This window comes from Ovis canadensis, chromosome 1 (assembly GCF_042477335.2).
Source record: "Ovis canadensis isolate MfBH-ARS-UI-01 breed Bighorn chromosome 1, ARS-UI_OviCan_v2, whole genome shotgun sequence".
NCBI lineage: Eukaryota > Metazoa > Chordata > Mammalia > Artiodactyla > Bovidae > Ovis > Ovis canadensis.
In genome coordinates, this window is record NC_091245.1 from 100,807,183 (window position 1) to 100,824,462 (window position 17,280).

A 17,280-nucleotide genomic window follows, 5' to 3' on the forward strand; every position below is an offset into this window, starting at 1 on the left:
ATTCCAGCTTGTGCTTCCTCCAGCCCGCATTTCTCATGATGTACTCTGCATAGAAGTTAAATAAGCAGGGTGACAATATACAGCCTTGACGTACTCGTTTTCCTATTTGGAATCAGTCTGTTGTTCCATGTCCAGTTTAAGTGTTGCTTCCTGACCTGCATATAGGTTTCTCAAGAGGCAAGTCAGGTGGTCTGGTATTCCCATCTCCTTCAGAATTTTCCAGTTTATTTATATCTGGAGAAAAACATGGTCCAAAAGGATCCATGCACGCCAATGTTCACTGCAACATTGTTTACAATAGCCAAGACATGGAAGCAACCAAAATGTCCATTGACAGAGGAATGGATGAAGATGTGGTACATATATACAATGGAATATCACTCAGACATTAAAAAAGAATGAAATAATGTCATTTGCAGCAATATGTATGGACCTAGAGATTGTCATACTGAATGAAGTAAGTCAGAAAGAGAAGGAGAACGATCATGACATCACTTATATGTAGGATCTAAAAAAGAAATGATACAAATGACCTCATTTACAAAACAGACTCACAAACTTAGGGAATGAACTTATGGTTATCAGAGGGAAAGAATTTGGATAAGAGATAGTTAGGGAGTTTTGGATGAACATGTACATATTGCTGTATTTATGGATAAACAACAGAGAGAGAGGTCAATGGCAACCCACTCCAGTACTCTTGCCTGGAAAATCCCATGGATGGAGGAACCTGGTGGGCTGCCGTCTATGGGGTCGCACACAGTCGGACACGACTGAAGCGACTTAGCAGCAGCAACAAAGTCCTACTGTATAGCAAAGGGAACCCTGCTCAGTGTTATGCAGCAGCCTGGATGGGAAGGGAGTTTGGGGGAGAATGGATACATGTATATATATGGCTGGAGCCCCTTTGCTGTCTACCAGAATCTATCACAACATTTTTAATCAGCTATATTTCAATATAAAATAGTTTTTTAAATGCTATGAACATTCTTGCTACAACTTCTTTTTGTATGAACAGGGTGTATTTCTCTTGGAAGAATATCTAAATGAAATGTTTCTGGGATGTTAGGGAAATTAAAATAGAGGAAGTTTTGTTCAGGCTTCAAAGCAGGAGAGCAGGCCTCTGACTTTGCTTCTAACCTGCCTGGATTCCTAGCCTGTCTGCAAGCAAAGCAAATCAAGTGGTACTTCAGAAAAGAAAGGGAGTGAGTCTTGGAATTCTTGAGCCCCTGGAGGTCTGGCCAATTGCTTGGGGTTTAATGAAATCCTATGACTCACAAGTGACACCAACAGCATTGTGAAAATGTTATGGTAAAACCAGAGCTGCATTTTTCCGTGTAAACTGATAACATCAGTTTGTGGCCTGGGATTATAAGTGGGAGCCCTGGAAAGGGCAATTTGAAGTCTCATTTGTGGAGTGGATGCACTGCCCTTCTCCTAATTGGGACTCCAGATTGCTGTTACTCAGGACTTCCCAGCACACTGTTTAAGTCTGGATGTTGGTCGGCTCAATTTGCTGACCTATGTGCTATTACTCTTCTCTGTTGTTTCTATTTCTCTTTTCTTTTAATGACTGCATATTGAAATTAAGTTAAATAATCCTCTTTTAAATATTGAAATTGTTGATTTGTACGTAACAAGTGTTTTTTTTTAAATTAAGGAATCCCTTGAATCTGAAATGAAAGTAAAACTTCCAGAAAAACATGGGAACAGAAGGATATTTATGTAAATTTATGTTTAAATGTGTAAGTAATCGTCAAATCAAAATGATTATAACATTTACATCCCTGGATGAGAATTCTGGTTTTGTCCACATCTCCACCAAGATTTGATATTTTCAGACTTTGTAATTTTAGCCATGCTACTCAATGTAGTTTTAATATCTATAATGATATTGAACACTTTTTAATGTGTTACTGGCCATTATTATATCTTCCTCTCTCTGAAGTGTATTTAACCTTTTGCCTGTTTTAAAAATGGGTGTTTCAGTTTTTAGTACTGAGTTATAGGAGTTCATTATATATTCTGGAGACAGTCTTTTTCAGATATCTTTTGTAACTATTTTTTTCCACTGTAACTTGCCTTTCTACTTACTTATGGTATATTTCACGAAAACACTTTCTAATGTTGTTAAAAAGTTTTTTTAACAAGTTGTAAAGTTGTTTAAAAAGTTATATTTTATAGTTATCCATAAATATAGCAAAGTTATCATTGTATTTTTTACTTATTTCTTTCTGTGTCATACTTAGAAAACCTTTGCTTACTATCATGTCACTGGATATTCTCATGTATTCTCATATTCTCATGTATTTTCTTATAAAATGTTATAGTTTTAGTTTGTATGGTTTGATCTATGGTCCAACTCAAATTAGTTTTTGTGTATATTGCAAAGTAAGGATTGCAGGTTTTTGGCTACATAGATATCCAGTTGTTTCAGCACTATTTATTAAAATGATATTCCTTTTCCCATTGAATTGCTCTAGTGTTCTTAAAAAAAAAATAATTTACCCATATAAGGTGAGTTTGTTTTAGGTATCTCAACTCAGTTACATTTATCTATACATGTATGCAGCTTATTGTTTTGCCTCGCCATACTATCTTGTTTGCAGTAAAAAACAGTTTGATAGTAAATCTTAAAGTCTTCCAGGTTTGACTTTTTCACACAGCTCAAGATATTTTGAAATGTGTATACTGAACTAGCCACCATGCAAATCAAGATATACTGTCACTTAACTCCTCTCATTTAATTGCAGGATACATGCCTTCACATATTATAGCTGACCTATTAGCCAACAATCCTCTAGTGCAGCCTCCAAAGAAAAATCTCTAGTTACCTCCAGAGCTGATTGAGAGACAAAATATCTGTAACATTCAACAATGAATCTGGGTTTTTCTGGGGGGGGAAAAAAAGTTTGTTTTCCTTATGAACATGAATACAACATTTGCTATGCAATTTTCTTTATTTTTGGCTGTGCTGGGTCTTTGTTGCTGTGAGGATTTTTCTCTAGTTGTGGTGAATGGGGGCTACTCTCTAGTTGAGGTGCACCGGCTTCTCCCTGTGGCTTCTCTTGTTGCAGAGCATGAGCTGTAGATCTGGCCGGCTTCTGCAGTTGTGGCTCATGGGCTCTAGAGCACAGGCTCACAGTTGTGGTGCACAGGCTTACTTGCTCCCCAGCATGTGGGATCTTCCCGAATCAGGGATTGAACCAGTGTCTCCTGCATTGGCAGGTGGATTCTCTACCACTGAGCCACCAGGGAAGCCCCTGTAATTTTCTATTCGTTGTAGGGAGAGTCCCTTGGAGGACTTCTACCCTAACTTACTAGGCTGATTGTTGGGTTTGGGGTTGCAAATTAAAGACTGAAGTAGAATTTACTTTTATGGTATAGAAAAGATGATGGGAAGATGCTGAGGAAAGTCTTAGGGAAGAGTAAGCTGGAACTAGAAAGCTGGTATTAGGTTCTTGCAGTGGTTGACAGATTTCATTGAATGAGGAGTTAGATGCTACCTATCCAAAGGGGGAAAAATATTGATGGAAAAAATATTTAAATTCATTTTATTAGGTCTTGTCATTTATATATCATCTTTCCTTTTCGTTTTTGTAAAACAGGCATAAAGGGGGGCCTCAAGTGTTTGTTACATAACTTCTGGAATGTGTATGTCCATTTAAAACTACTAAAATTAAAATATTCATTGTGAACGTCCTAGATTTTTCTGAAGTTCCACTAACAGTGCATTTAAAGTAGGCCCAACCTAACGGACCAGAGAAGGCACTGGGGACCTACTCCAGTACTCTTGCCTGGAGAATCCCATGGACAGAGGAGCCTGGTAGGCTGCAGTCCATGGGGTCGCTAAGAGTCGGACAAGACTGAGCAACTTCACTTTCACTTTTCACTTTCATGCACCGGAGAAGGAAATGGCAACCCACTCCAGTGTTCTTGCCTGGAGAATCCCAGGGACGGGAGAGCCTGGTGGGCTGCCGTCTATGGGGTCGCACAGAGTCGGACACGACTGAAGCGACTTAGCAGCAGTAGCAACCTAACGGACAAACCTACCTGCCTGAAGTGTTGTTTCTGGGTGCGTGTCATTAACAGTAGTTGCTTTCCCTAGTGTATTGGTTTTCGTAGATCCCACACACCTGAAATCTGTCAAAACCCACCATAAACCGTTTCCTTTGCTAAGAGATTTTAAAGTACTCTTGCCCCAAGCAAGTGAACTTTAAAAGTAGATGTTTCTGTTGCATCCTTGGAATCCATCCAAAGCCAAGGGGCAGACGTTCAAGTGCTACGAGAGAAGTTCAAGTGCTGCCCATCAGGGGAGGAAGAGGGGCTGCTTACTCACAAGTGGCTGGGCCCAGGTTATCTGCTTTGGCTCCAACTGCTAACGGGGACTCCACCCCCTTCACCAGCGCCAGGAAAACCTGGTCCCTGCAGACGCCGACTTCATCTTCAGGGTGCTTTTAAATGAGGAAATCACCGAGGATTTCTTTTCCCTTAACGTATTTCCACCCCTCCCTCCGTCTGAAGATCGTTTTTGGATCCTGACTGGACAGGACTTAAAAGGAGGCCACCCTTCTCCTACCGGTCTCCTGCCCGGACGTTACGGCCGGTAGGGTCAGAACAAGGCGGGCAGCGGATGCGGGAGAACAAAGTCGCCGCGTGCGCACGCGCCACCTGCGCCTCGCAAGCTCCAAGCAGTTTGATTGCACGGTGCCGGAAGCTTCTCTGCCAGCGCCGCACGAGGTATGAGGCTTCAGATCCTGCTGGAAGAGGTAGATTTTGATCCGTGGAGCCAGAAAAGCTTCAGTTCAGTTCAGTTCAGTCGCTCAGTCCAGTCTGACTCTTTGCGACCCCAAGAACGGCAGCACGCCAAGCCTCCCTGTCCATCACCAACTCCCGGAGTTCACCCAAACTCATGTCCATTAAGTCGGTGTTGCCATCCAACCATCTCATCCTCTGTCGTCCTCTTCTCCTCCTGCCCTCAATCTTTCCCAGCATCAGGGTCTTTTCAAATGAGTCAGCTCTCGCTTCAGGTGGCCAAAATATTGGAGTTTCAGCTTTAGCATCATTCCTTCCAATGAACACCCAGGACTGATCTCCTTTAGGATGGATTGGTTGGATCTCCTTGCAGTCCAAGGGACCCTCAAAAGTCTTCTCCAACACCACAGTTTAAAAGCATCAATTCTTCGGTGCTCAGCCTTCTTTATGGTCCAGCTCTCACATCCATATGTGACTACTGGAAAAATCATAGCTTTGACTAGATGGACCTTTGTTGGCAAAGTAATGTCTGCTTTTTAATATGCTCTCTAGGTTCGTCATAGCTTTTCTTTCAAGGAGCAAGCGTCTTTTAATTTCATGGTTGCAGTCACCATCTGTAGTGATTTTGGAGCCCCCAAAATAAAGTCTATCATTGTTTCCACTGTTTCCCCTTTTGTTTGCCATGAAGTGATGGGACCGGATGCCATGATCTTCGTTTTCTGAATGTTGAGCTTTAAGCCAACGTTTTCACTCTCCTCTTTCACTTTCATCAAGAGACTCTCTACTTCTTCTTCGCTTTCTGCATTGGGGTGGTGTCATCTGCATATCTGAGGTTATTGATATTTCTCCCAGCAATCCTGATTCTAGTTTGTGCTTCATTGTGCTTCCAGTCCAGCATTTCTCATGATGTACTCTGCATATATAAATAAGCATGGTGACAATATACAGCCGTGACCTATTCCTTTCTTGATTTGGAACCAGTCTCTTGTTCCATGTCCCATTCAAACTGTTGCTTCTTGACCTGCATACAGATTTCTCACGAGGCAGGTCAGGTGGTCTGGTACTCCCATCTCTTGAAGAATTTTCCACAGTTTTTTGTGATCCACACAGTCAAAGGCTTTGGCATAGTCAATAAAGCAGAAGTAGATGTTTTTCTGGAACTCTCTTGTTTTTAGATGATTCAGTGTATGTTGGAAATTTGACCTCTGGTTCCTCTGCCTTTTCTAAAACCAGCTTGAACATCTGGAAGTTCATGGTTCATGTACTGTTGAAGCCTGACTTGGAGAATTTTGAGCATTACTTTGCTAGTGTGTGAGATGAGTGCAATTGTGTGGTAGTTTGAACACTCTTTGGCATTGCCTTTCTTTGGGATTGGAATGAAAACTGACCTTTTTCAGTCCTGTGGCCACTGCTGAGTTTTCCAGATTTGCTGGCATATTGAGTGTAGCACTTTCACAGCATCATCTTTTAGGATTTATTTAAATAGCTCAACTGGAATTCCATCACCTCCACTAGCTTTGTTTGTAGTGATGGTTCCTAAGGCATACTTGACTTCACATTCCAGGATGTCTGGCTCTAGGTGAGTGGTCACACCAGTGTGATTATCTGGGTCATGAAAATCTTTTTTGTACAGTTTTTCTGTGTATTCTTGCCACCTCTTCTTAATATCTTCTGCTTCTGTTAGGTCCATACTGTTTCTGTCCTTTATTGTGCTCATCTTTGCATGAAATGTTCCCTTGGTATCTCTAATCTTCTTGAAGAGGTCTCTAGTCTTTCCCTATTGTTTTCCTCTATTTCTTTGCATTGATCACTGAGGAAGGCTTTCTTATCTCTCCTTGGTGTTCTTTGAAACTCTGCATTTAGATGCTTATATCTTTCCTTTTCTCATTTGCCTTTCGATTCTTTTCTTTTCATAGCTGTTTGTAAAGCCTCCTCAGACAACCATTTTCTCTTTTTGCATTTCTTTTTCTTGGGGATGGTCTTCATCACTGCCTCTTGTACAATGTCATGAACCTCCATCCATAGTTCTTCAGGCACTCTGTCTATCGGATCTAATCCCTTGAATCTATTTCTCACTTCCACTGTATAGTCATAAGGGATTTGATTTAGGTCATACCTGAATGGTTTGGTGGTTTTCCCCACTTTCTTCAATTTAAGTCTCAATCTGGCAATAAGGAGTTCATGATCTGAGCCACAGTCAGCTCCCAGTCTTGTTTTTGCTAACTGTAGAGCTTCTCCATCTTCGGCTGAAAAGAATATAGTCAATCTGATTTTGGTATTGACCATCTGGTGATGTCCATGTGTAGAGTCTTCTCTTGTGTTGTTGGAAGAGGGTGTTTGCTATGACCAGTGCATTCTCTTGGCAAAATTGTTAGCCTTTGCCCTACTTCATTCTGTACTCCAAAGCTAAATTTGCCCATTACTTCAGGTATTTCTTGACTTCCTACTTTTGCATTCCAGTCCCCTATAATGAAAAGGACATCTTTTTTGGGTGTTAGTTCTAGAAGTTCTTGTAGGTCTTCGTAGAACCATTCAACTTCAGCTTCTTCACCATTATTGGTCAGGGCGTAGACTTGGATTACTGTGATATTGAATGGTTTGCCTTGGAAACAAACAGAGAGCATTCTGTCGTTTTTGAGATTGCATCCAAATACTGCATCTTGGACTCTTTTGTTGACCTTGATGGCTACTCCATTTCTTCTAAGGGATTCTTGCCCACAGTAGTAGATATAATGGTATCTGAGTTAAATTCACCCATTCCGGTACATTTTAGTTTGCTGATTCCTAGAATGTTGACATTCACTCTTGCCATCTCCTGTTTGACCACTTCCAATTTGCCTTGATTCATGGACCTAAAGTCCAGGTTCCTATGCAATATTGCTCTTTACAGCATTGGACCTTGCTTCTATCACCAGTCACATCCACAACTGGGTATTGTTCTTGCTTTGGCTCCATCCCTTCATTCTTTCTGGAGTTAGTTCTCCACTGATCTCCAGGAGCATATTGGGCATCTACCAACCTGGGGACTCCCTCTTTCAGTGTTCCATCTTTTTGCCTTTTCATACTGTTCATGGGGTTCTCAAGGCAAGAATATTGAAGTGTTTTGCCATTCCCTTCTCCAGTGGACCATGTTTTGTCAGAACTCTCCACCATGACCTGTCCATCTTGGGTGGCCCTACATGGCATGGCTCATAGTTTCATTGAGTTAGACAAGGCTGTGGTCCATGTGATCAGATTGGTTAATTTTCTGTGATTGTGGTTTTCAGTCTGTCTGCCCTCTGATGGAGAAGGATAAGTGGCTTATGGAAGCTTCTTGATGGGAGAGACTGACTGAGGGGGAAACTGGGTCTTGTTCTGATGGCCAGGGCTATGCTCAGTAAATCTTTAATCCAATTTTCTGTTGAAGGGCAGGACTGTGTTCCCTCCCAGTTATTTGACCTGAGGCCAAACTATAGTGGAGGTAATGAAGATAATGGTGACCTCCTTCAAAAGGTCCCATGGATGCACTACTACACTCAGTGTCCCCGACCCTGCAGCAGGCCACCACCGTCCCACACCTCTGCCAGAGACTCTTGGACACTCACGGGCAAGTCTGGGTCAGTCTCTTATGGGGTCACTGCTCCTTTCTCCTGGGTCCTGGTGCACACAAGGTTCTGTTTGTGCCCTCCCAGAGTCTGTTTCCCCAGTCCTGTGTAAGTTCTGGAGGCTCTGTGGTGGGGTTAATGGCGACCTCCTCCAAGAGGGCTTATGCCATACCCAGGTCTACTGCACCCAGAGCCCCTGCCCCTGCAGCAGTCCGCTGCTGACCTGTACCTCCTTAGGAGACACCAAACACAGTTCTGTCTCAATCTCTATTGGGTCTCTGGGTCCTGGTGCGCACCAGGTATGTTTGAGCCCTCTGAGCATCTCTAGCAGGTATGGGGTTTGATTCTAAAGGCAATTTCACCCCTCCTACCTTTCTGCTGGGGCTTCTTCTTTGCCCTTTTGATGACAAGAGGGAAGGAACCAATTTCATGTTGCAGCTAAGCAGTTTTATAGCTTACACAGTCCCTTCTGTGTAAATCTGCTATCTTGTAGGTTAGGTAGGATATAATTCTAATCCAGGAAAGAAATCAGAATCAGAATCAAAATTAGAAGAAAGAGGGGGGAAAAGACAGAATCAAGATAGAAATAGTAAAGAGATAAATTTTGGAGTTGGTCGTCTGAGGCTTTAAAAAAATGTTTTTCCTGAAAGAGTAAAGGTCAGTGTTATGATCATTATAATAATAGTATGTGTCTGCTTTTTGAGGTTGTTGTTCAGTCATTCAGCCATGTCCAATTCTTTGCAACCCCATGGACTGTAGCAGGCCAGGCTTCTTCGTCCTTCATTATCTGTCTGAGTTTGCTCAAACTCGTGTCCATTGAGTCAGTGATGCCATCCAACCATCTTATCCTCTGTTGCCCCACCTTTCCTCTTGTCCTCCATCTTTCCCAGCCTCAGGATATTTTCCAGTGAGTCAGTTCTTAGCATCAGGTGGCCAAAGTATTGGAGCTTCAGCTTCAGTATCAGTCCTTCCAAAGAATATTCAGGGTTGATTTCCTTTAGGATTGACTAGTTTGATCTCCTTGCAATCCAAAGGACTCTCAGGAGTCTTTTCTGAAATTAATAGGCTTTGATTTATTAGCTGTATGAGGAGTAGATGATTTTATTTTTAGTTCTTTAATCTTTAAAATTATTTATTTTTGTCCATACCAACTGGCATGCTGGGTCTTAGTTCCCTGATCAGAAGTCTAACCCACACCCCTTGCATTGGAACCATGGAGTTTTAACCTCTGGACCACCAGAGAAATCCCAAGAGTAGACTATTTGAAAGAAATATTGATCATTAAAATGTTAGCATTGTGATCTTTTAGTGAAGTTCAAATAGTATAGAGGTTTCTTTCTTCAGTTGTCCCTGGGGAAATTAAACTGACGAAAGGAACCTGGGGAGCTCCTCACATGTCGGGATTTAGGATTTTTTGAAAGACAGGAGCTGTGACCTATAATCATGCTTCTTCTGCTGAGAAGCTAAGCTAGTTCCAGGCTGAGTCATAAACAAGGAAAACAATCATTACCTTGACCTTGAAGAGCTTTGGCTGCCCTCTGCCCAACACCCAAGACACACATATGCTCTGGCCCACATGTTTTCAGTTACCACCTACATCAACCAGATCTACATTTGTTCCCACATCTCTTTCTAAACTACAGACCTATACTTTCAACTCACAACTCCTAATCCACAAGTCGATGCCTCATATGTGTCTCAGAGTCACATATGTTAAAACTCAACACACCAGCGAGTTCCCTGTCAGCATCACATTCTACCCTCTGCCTCAACACTATGGTCAGACCCAGGTACAGCATGTTACATATGTCCCATGTTTCAGCTGATCGCTAAAAGAAGACCTCTTCCCGTCCCTGCCTGGTACATTTACCTTCACCACCATCCAGCGTATTGCCCATACTAGATCTTGCTATCCTTTTTGGATAAACTCTCTCATCCTCCCAGCACAGAAATTTATTTCCAGTATAATTAACAGTGCTTAAATTTATTGGATTCTCTACAGACTCACCTCTGCTTCATTACTATACCCTTCCTCTATCACCTCTTACCTCATTAGTGTAATTAGATCAAAAAATGCCCTCCCTACAGTTAGTCTAGTCTATTCAATCCCTTTGCCAAACTGAGTTCTGATTGACCATTCCATGGCATAAATCTGGACATTCCACATCAACCAAGACAGTAGCCAAGCAACAGTAGTCCCTCCTCCCTTGACCATTAGGGCCCTGGAGACTGTGGGAGGCTCTGGGAAAAGAACTGCAATAGATCAGCCTCTGGAGATAGTGGGTTCTGGGGTTATGTTGACTTTGAAATATTTACATATTGGAGAAGCACAAGTCTCTGACAGGGCTTGGGAATTAGGAAGCAAGGATAAAAATGAGTCACTGTGCTGATACACCTGACCTTCTGGTTTTTCAATTTCACTGAGTCAGTTTCCTTGCAGCAGGAATAAAGGCCACCAAAAGGCCCCTGTAATAAGTTCTCTGGAGGAAACATTCTGAAACTTGGTCTTACATGAATTCTCAGTGGTCAATATTCAGAGGTTGTCTTAGAAGCACATAGGTCTTCCTACAGGGGTAATTTTAGGTTCCTCAGGGGAGAATTTTTATCCTTTGGGGGAGCTGGGTCCCACCTACAGTTCTCTTCCATCCCAGACCAAGCTCCAGAAACAGTAGGCTGCTTAATACGCTGGAATCTGTGTGATCACTGATTCCAGGGGTGGACAGGTGGCTCCATTTCTTTGAAGAATCCTGGTAGATGAAGTCCCAGGGCCTGCTGGGGTTGTGGGAGAATGAGTGTCATGAAGTATTGGATGTGTTATGACCTATAGAAGAACACTTTAAGAAGACTAGTGCTTCAGTAGGAAGAATCTTATCTCCCACACGAGTGACCCGGGTTTGATTGCAGGCCAAAACAATTTTTCATCTTTCTTTCCACCACAGTGGCTTCATTTACTACCTCTACTAAGTCTTTATTGCAAAGGCAATTCTCATCTATGCAAAGATCCAACAGGCAGGGGCAACACAGTCGGCTGAGGAAAAGGAGGGAAAGAATAAATGGGCAGTGTTTGGGGAAAGAAATGACTGAACACTGTGCCTTGGGACTGGGATAGGTCTATCATCATGGAAAGATAAATGTCTGGTGTGAGTTACACAACTGTTCCTATCGGGTGCATCTTCCAAGGCAGGAAATGAGTTCTGGTGTGTTGCTGGGACATGTAACATTTAGAGCTAAAATCCTTGCCACACTCCTGTGTATCACCTCTGACACCATTACATCACCTACTACCAAATGAGTGGCCTAGAATATGAAGAATACTTTTACTGTATATTCTCTGTTTGGAAGCTAGCTTTGGAAGAAGATCAGAAGACTTCTCTCCCTTGTCATGCCTATAATATTCTGATTTTCTCTTGTCATGATGCATGTAAATGTACCCCTAAGAGATTTCGGGAATATAGAAGGAGGTCTCATCCTATCCTTTAGGTTGCCATTGTATAAACTTTTCTTGAACATCCTATATATTACATTGGACCAGAAAGATGAGGAGTCTGGTCTGCACAGGTCACGGCTCAGCTGGTAAAGAATCTGCGTGCAATGCGGGAGACCTGTGTTCAGTTCCTGGGTTGGGAGGATCCCCTGGAGAAGGGAACAGGTACCCACTTCAGTATTCTGGCCTGGAAAATTCCATGGACAGAGGAGCCCAGCGGGCTACAGTCCATGGAGTCGCAAAGAGTCGGACACGACTGAGGGACTTTCATATAGGTCACCACAACATCTCAAATGGTTAAAATTGTACATTAATTTTTGGAACCTACTATCCAAGAAGTCAGTGGTTCATTTTGAATGCTAATTATTCACCTTTTCTAACAGCCTATCAGACAATTACAGATAACAGAGGAGTATTCAGAACTTCTGGCTAATTATTAGGTGGGTACAACAAATACAGAACAAAAGCTGTTTAGAATGAGAGAGAAACTGAAGCGTAGGAGAAGCTCTCGAAGTGCTAAAGCCAGTCGAAACCCAATCAGCTTTCATTGACAACCACTCGATTAATGGCAAAACGCCCTGATTTACCACATGGCCACTCCTCATGGATGAGTCTACATCAAGTGATAATGTGGACAGTTCATCTGCCAAAACAGAGAATGTGTCCTCCTCATCTCTAATCTGTCTAAATCTGCCAGCTCAGAAGGCTGAGAGAGAAAGACCTCGGCTTCTTTGATACATGTACAAGAAACACAGGATGGGAAAATGGGCACCGTCAGTCTTGGTGTTCCGAAAAGACACAATTAAGAAGGAAGAAGGGATAATGTTTGAAGTTCAGTGGAGTGGTGGAAGACTGTGTTGTGTTGCTGCGTCCTGCGCTCAGTCATGTCCGACTCTTTGCAACCCTTTGGGCTGTAGCCCTCCAGGCTCCTCTGTCCATGGAATTTTCCAGTAAAGAATACTGGAGTGGGTTGCCATTCCTTTTCCAGGGGATCTTCCCAACCCAGGGATTGAACTTGCATCTCCTGCATTGCAGGCGTATTCTTTAAGACTATTCTGGTCCAAATACCTTCTGCTGTTGGCCCAGTGATAATAAGTAAAGCAGTTGGCATCAGAGAAGCCACATAAACAACCATTTGATTCACTATGGGAGGCAGAGACAAAAGAGCAGCTGAAAGCTGGGCAAGAGCAAGCAATAAGTTTGGCACCACCATCCGTCCATTCATCTGCATGCCAGAGACAGTGTCATCCTGGGTTGTTTGTTTTGTTTTGTTTTTTTCCTACAGTCTCCCCTGACTCTGTGGCCAGGCTTAGATCACAAAATGGCTTAGGCCAAAAATGGCTTCTCTTATGTCAAGAAAGCTATGCCTGGTTTTCTTTCTCCAGGGACCTCCCTACCCTATCTGCTTACTCTGTGAAGTTTTTGAAACAGATATTGGTTCCTGGGACATGAAGTTTAAAAGCCAGCATGGCCTCACTGTAGTTTGTTGCCTTACACCTCACTCCAGCTGTCCTGGAGTAGAAAGTGAGGGGTAGAGAACCAGGATAATATATCGGGTGACTGCTGCAAGGACTGCTGACTGCTGCAAGGACTATTCCCACAGAAGAATGATGCCTGAAGTTGGCTTGCGAGGAGGCTGTAGTTCTTATCTTTTCTCTTTCTGAGTAGACTGATGCCATGTGTTGCCTGTGAAAGTCTTAGGATTCTGAATGTTTAGTTGCAGCTAAGAACTAGCTCAGAAGGACTGATTCTGAAGCTGAATCTCCAATACTTTGGCCATGATGCAAAGAGCGACTCATTAGAAAAATCCCTGACACTGGGAAAGATTGAAGCCAGGAGGAGAAGGGGACAACAGAGGACAAACATGGTTGGATGGCATCACCAACTCAAAGGACATGAGTTTGAGCAAGCTCCGGGAGATGGTGAAGGACAGGGAAGCCTGGCGTGCTGCAGTCCATGGATTCTCAAAGATTCAGACATGACTGAGCCACTGAACAACAGCTTTCCTGGTGGCTCAGCAGGAAAGAATCTGCCTATCATGCAGGAGACACAGGTTCAATCTCTGGGTCTGGAAGATCCCCTGGGGAAAGAAATGGCAACCCACTCCAGTATTTTTGCCTGGAAAAGTCCATGGACAGAGGAGCCTAGGGAGCTACAGTCCATAGGGTTGCAAGAGTCGGACACGACTTAGCAACTAAACCATCACTACTACCAAGAAAACTCCCTAAATGAGCAAAATTCTTCCAAATTTTCAATGAAGACAAATTTTTATTGAGGTATAATAGACATACAACATCATATTAGTTTCAGGTGTCCAACATAATGACTCAATATTTGCGTGTTGCATTATGATCACTGAAATGGCTAGCTAACATTAATCACATAATTTTTTTCTTGTGATGAGAACTTTTAAGATTTACTCTCTTAGCAACTTTCAAATATGCAATACAGTACAATTAATTGCCATGAAAGTGAAAGCTGCTCAGTTGTGTCCAACTCTTTGCGAGCCAGGCCAGAATTCTCCAAGCCTGAATACTGGAGTGGGTAGCCTTTCCCTTCTCCAGAGGATCTTCCAGAACCCAGATCTCCTGCATTGCAGGTGGATTCTTTACCAGCTGAGCCACAAGGGCAGCCCAAGAATACTGGAATGGGTAGCCTATCCCTTCTCCAGTGGATCTTCCCAACCCAGGAATTGAACTGGGGTCTCCTGCATTGCAGGCAGATTCTTTACCAAGTGAGCTATGGGGGGAGCCTCATAGTTGCCGTACCGTACATTATATCCCAATGGCGTGTTTCATAACTGGAAGTCTGTGCCTTTTGACCTCCTTCACCCATTCTGTTCACCCCTCACTACCCACCTCTGGTGACCACCAATCTGCTCTCTGTAACTATAAGCCCCACTTTTTTTTCCCTTTAAGATTTTATGTAAAAACCCAAACAAACTTTTTGGCCAATCCAATACACAGAAGTGAGATCACATGGTATTTCTCTTTCTCCATCAGACTTATTTCACTTAGCATAATGTCCACAAGGTCCATCCATGTTGTTGCAAAGGGCAAGATTTCATGTTTTTTATGGCTGAATAATATTCCTCTGTGTATGCTGAATTTTCTTTATCCATTAATTTGTTGACAGACAGTTATAGTTTCCACATCCTAGCTATTATAAATAATGCTGCAGTGAACATGGGAATGCATGTAGTTTTTTGAGTTAGTATTTTCAGATTTTTCACTTGTTTCATGAACAATATAGACATCGTTGCTTTACAATCTCCAATATTTCTAATATTTCAAGGGTTAGTTTCTAAAAGGCTATCTTGCTGCTGCTGCTAAGTTGTTTCAGTCGTGTCCAACTCTGTGTGATCCCATAGACGGCAGCCCATTAGGCTCCTCTGTCCCTGGGATTCTCTAGGCAAGAATACTGGAGTGGGTTGCCATTTCCTTCTCCAACGCAGGAAAGTGAAAAGTGAAAGTGAAGTCGCTCAGTCATGCCCGACTCTTAGCGACCCCATGGAATGCAGACTACCAGGCTCCTCCGTCCATGGGATTTTCCAGGCAAGAGTACTGGAATGAGCCATTGCCTTCTCCAAAAGGCTATCTTCAGTTCAGTTCAGTTCAGTCGCTCAGTCGTGTCCGACTCTTTGCGACCCTATGAATCGCAGCACGCCAGGCCTCCCTGTCCATCACCAACTCCCAGAGTTCACTCAGATTCACGTCCATCGAGTCAGTGATGCCATCCAGCCATCTCATCCTCTGTCATCCCCTTCTCCTCCTGCCCCCAATCCCTTCCAGCATCAAAGTCTTTTCCAATGAGTCAACTCTTTGCATGAGGTGGCCAAAGTATTGGAGTTTCAGCTTTAGCATCATTCCCTCCAAAGAAATCCCAGGGCTGATCTCCTTCAGAATGGACTGGTTGGATATCCTTGCAGTCCAAGGGACCCTCAAAAGTCTTCTCCAACACCACACTTCAAAAGCATCAATTCTTCGGTGCTCAGCTTTCTTCACAGTCCAACTTTCACATCCATACATGACTACTGGAAAAACCAAAGCCTTGACTAGACGGACCTTAGTCGGCAAAGTAATATCTCTGCTTTTGAATATGCTATCTAGGTTGGTCATAACTTTTCTTCCAAGGAGTAAGCGTCTTTTAATTTCATGGCTGCAGTCACCATCTGCCGTGATTTTGGAGCCCAAAAAAAGTCTGACACTGTTTCCACTGTTTCCCTATCTATTTCCCATGAAGTGATAGGACCGGATGCCATGATCTTCATTTTCTGAATGTTGAGCTTTAAGCCAAATTTTTCACTCTCCTCTTTCACTTTCATTAAGAGGCTTTTTAATTCCTCTTCACTTTCTGCCATAAGGGTGGTGTCATCTGCATATCTGAGGTTATTGATATTTCTCCCAGAAATCTTGATTCCAGCTTGTGTTTCTTCCAGTCCAGCGTTTCTCATGATATACTCTGCATAGAAGTTAAATAAGCAGGGTGACAATATACAGCTTTGACTTACTCCTTTTCCTATTTGGAACCAGTCTGTTGTTCCATGTCCAGTTCTAACTGTTGCTTCCTGACCTGCATACAGATTTCTTAAGAGGCAGGTCAGGTGGTCTGGTGTTCCCATCTCTTTCAGAATTTTCCACAGTTTATTGTGATCCACACAGTCAAAGGCTTTGGCATAGTCAATAAAACAGAAATAGATGTTTTTCTGGAACTCTCTTGCTTTTTCCATGATCCAGCAGATGTTGGCAATTTGATCTCTGGTTCCTCTGCCTTTTCTAAAACCAGCTTCAACATCAGGAAGTTCACGGTTTTAGGACCCAAGAAACCTAATCTCTGGCATTTCTCCTTATCATAAAGCCTGTTCAGTAAGTCGTGCATTATTTAACATTACATCTGGAAATGGTTATTACCATTGTTTCCTATTTGGATGGTTATCTCATTTCCTGCTTCAAAATATCTAGAAAGTATGGCTTAGGACCACATTCTCAATTTTTAGGTGAAAAGTAGTCTTTGAAGACATCAAACACAATAAAATACTCCCTTAAAGTATATGGATTGGGAACCAGGAAAGGAAGAGTGTTCTCTTCAGTTCAGTTCAGTTCAGTCGCTCAGTCATGTCCAACTCTTTGTGACCCCATGAACTGCAGCATGCCAGGCCTCCCTGTCCATCACCAACTCCCGGAGTTCATTCAGACTCACGTCCGTCAAGTCAGTGATGCCATTCTGAAGGAGATCAGCCCTGGGATTTCTTTGGAGGGAATGATGCTGAAGCTGAAACTCCAGTACTTTGGCCACCTCATGCGAAGAGCTGACTCATTGGAAAAGATTCTGATGCTAGGAAGGATTAGGGGCAGGAGGAGAAGGGGACGAGAGAGGATGAGTGTTCTCTTAGGAGGTAGCAAAATTGATAGAGTTGAAATTATGCCCCCTACCCCTCACGTTCTACGTAGGAGGGAA

At 42.8% G+C, this 17,280-nt stretch overlaps 2 protein-coding genes across 5 annotated transcripts in view; one reads left to right on the top strand and one right to left on the bottom strand.

The window, feature by feature from the left end:
- LOC138447439 (myomegalin-like) overlaps positions 1–17,280 on the bottom strand; it is a 66,223-nt gene that overhangs the window by 25,374 nt on the left and 23,569 nt on the right. Inside the window, exon 1 of one of the 4 annotated variants that reach the window (XM_069603348.1) lies at positions 4,340–4,601. The exons of the other annotated variants lie outside the window; for them this stretch is intronic. The gene's annotated coding sequence lies outside the window, so the exon portion shown is untranslated. Of the gene's footprint in view, positions 1–4,339; positions 4,602–17,280 lie in introns of those variants that run through there. 4 annotated transcript variants of the gene reach the window in all.
- FCGR1A (Fc gamma receptor Ia) overlaps positions 1–17,280 on the top strand; it is a 34,690-nt gene that overhangs the window by 6,555 nt on the left and 10,855 nt on the right. The window lies entirely within an intron of this gene.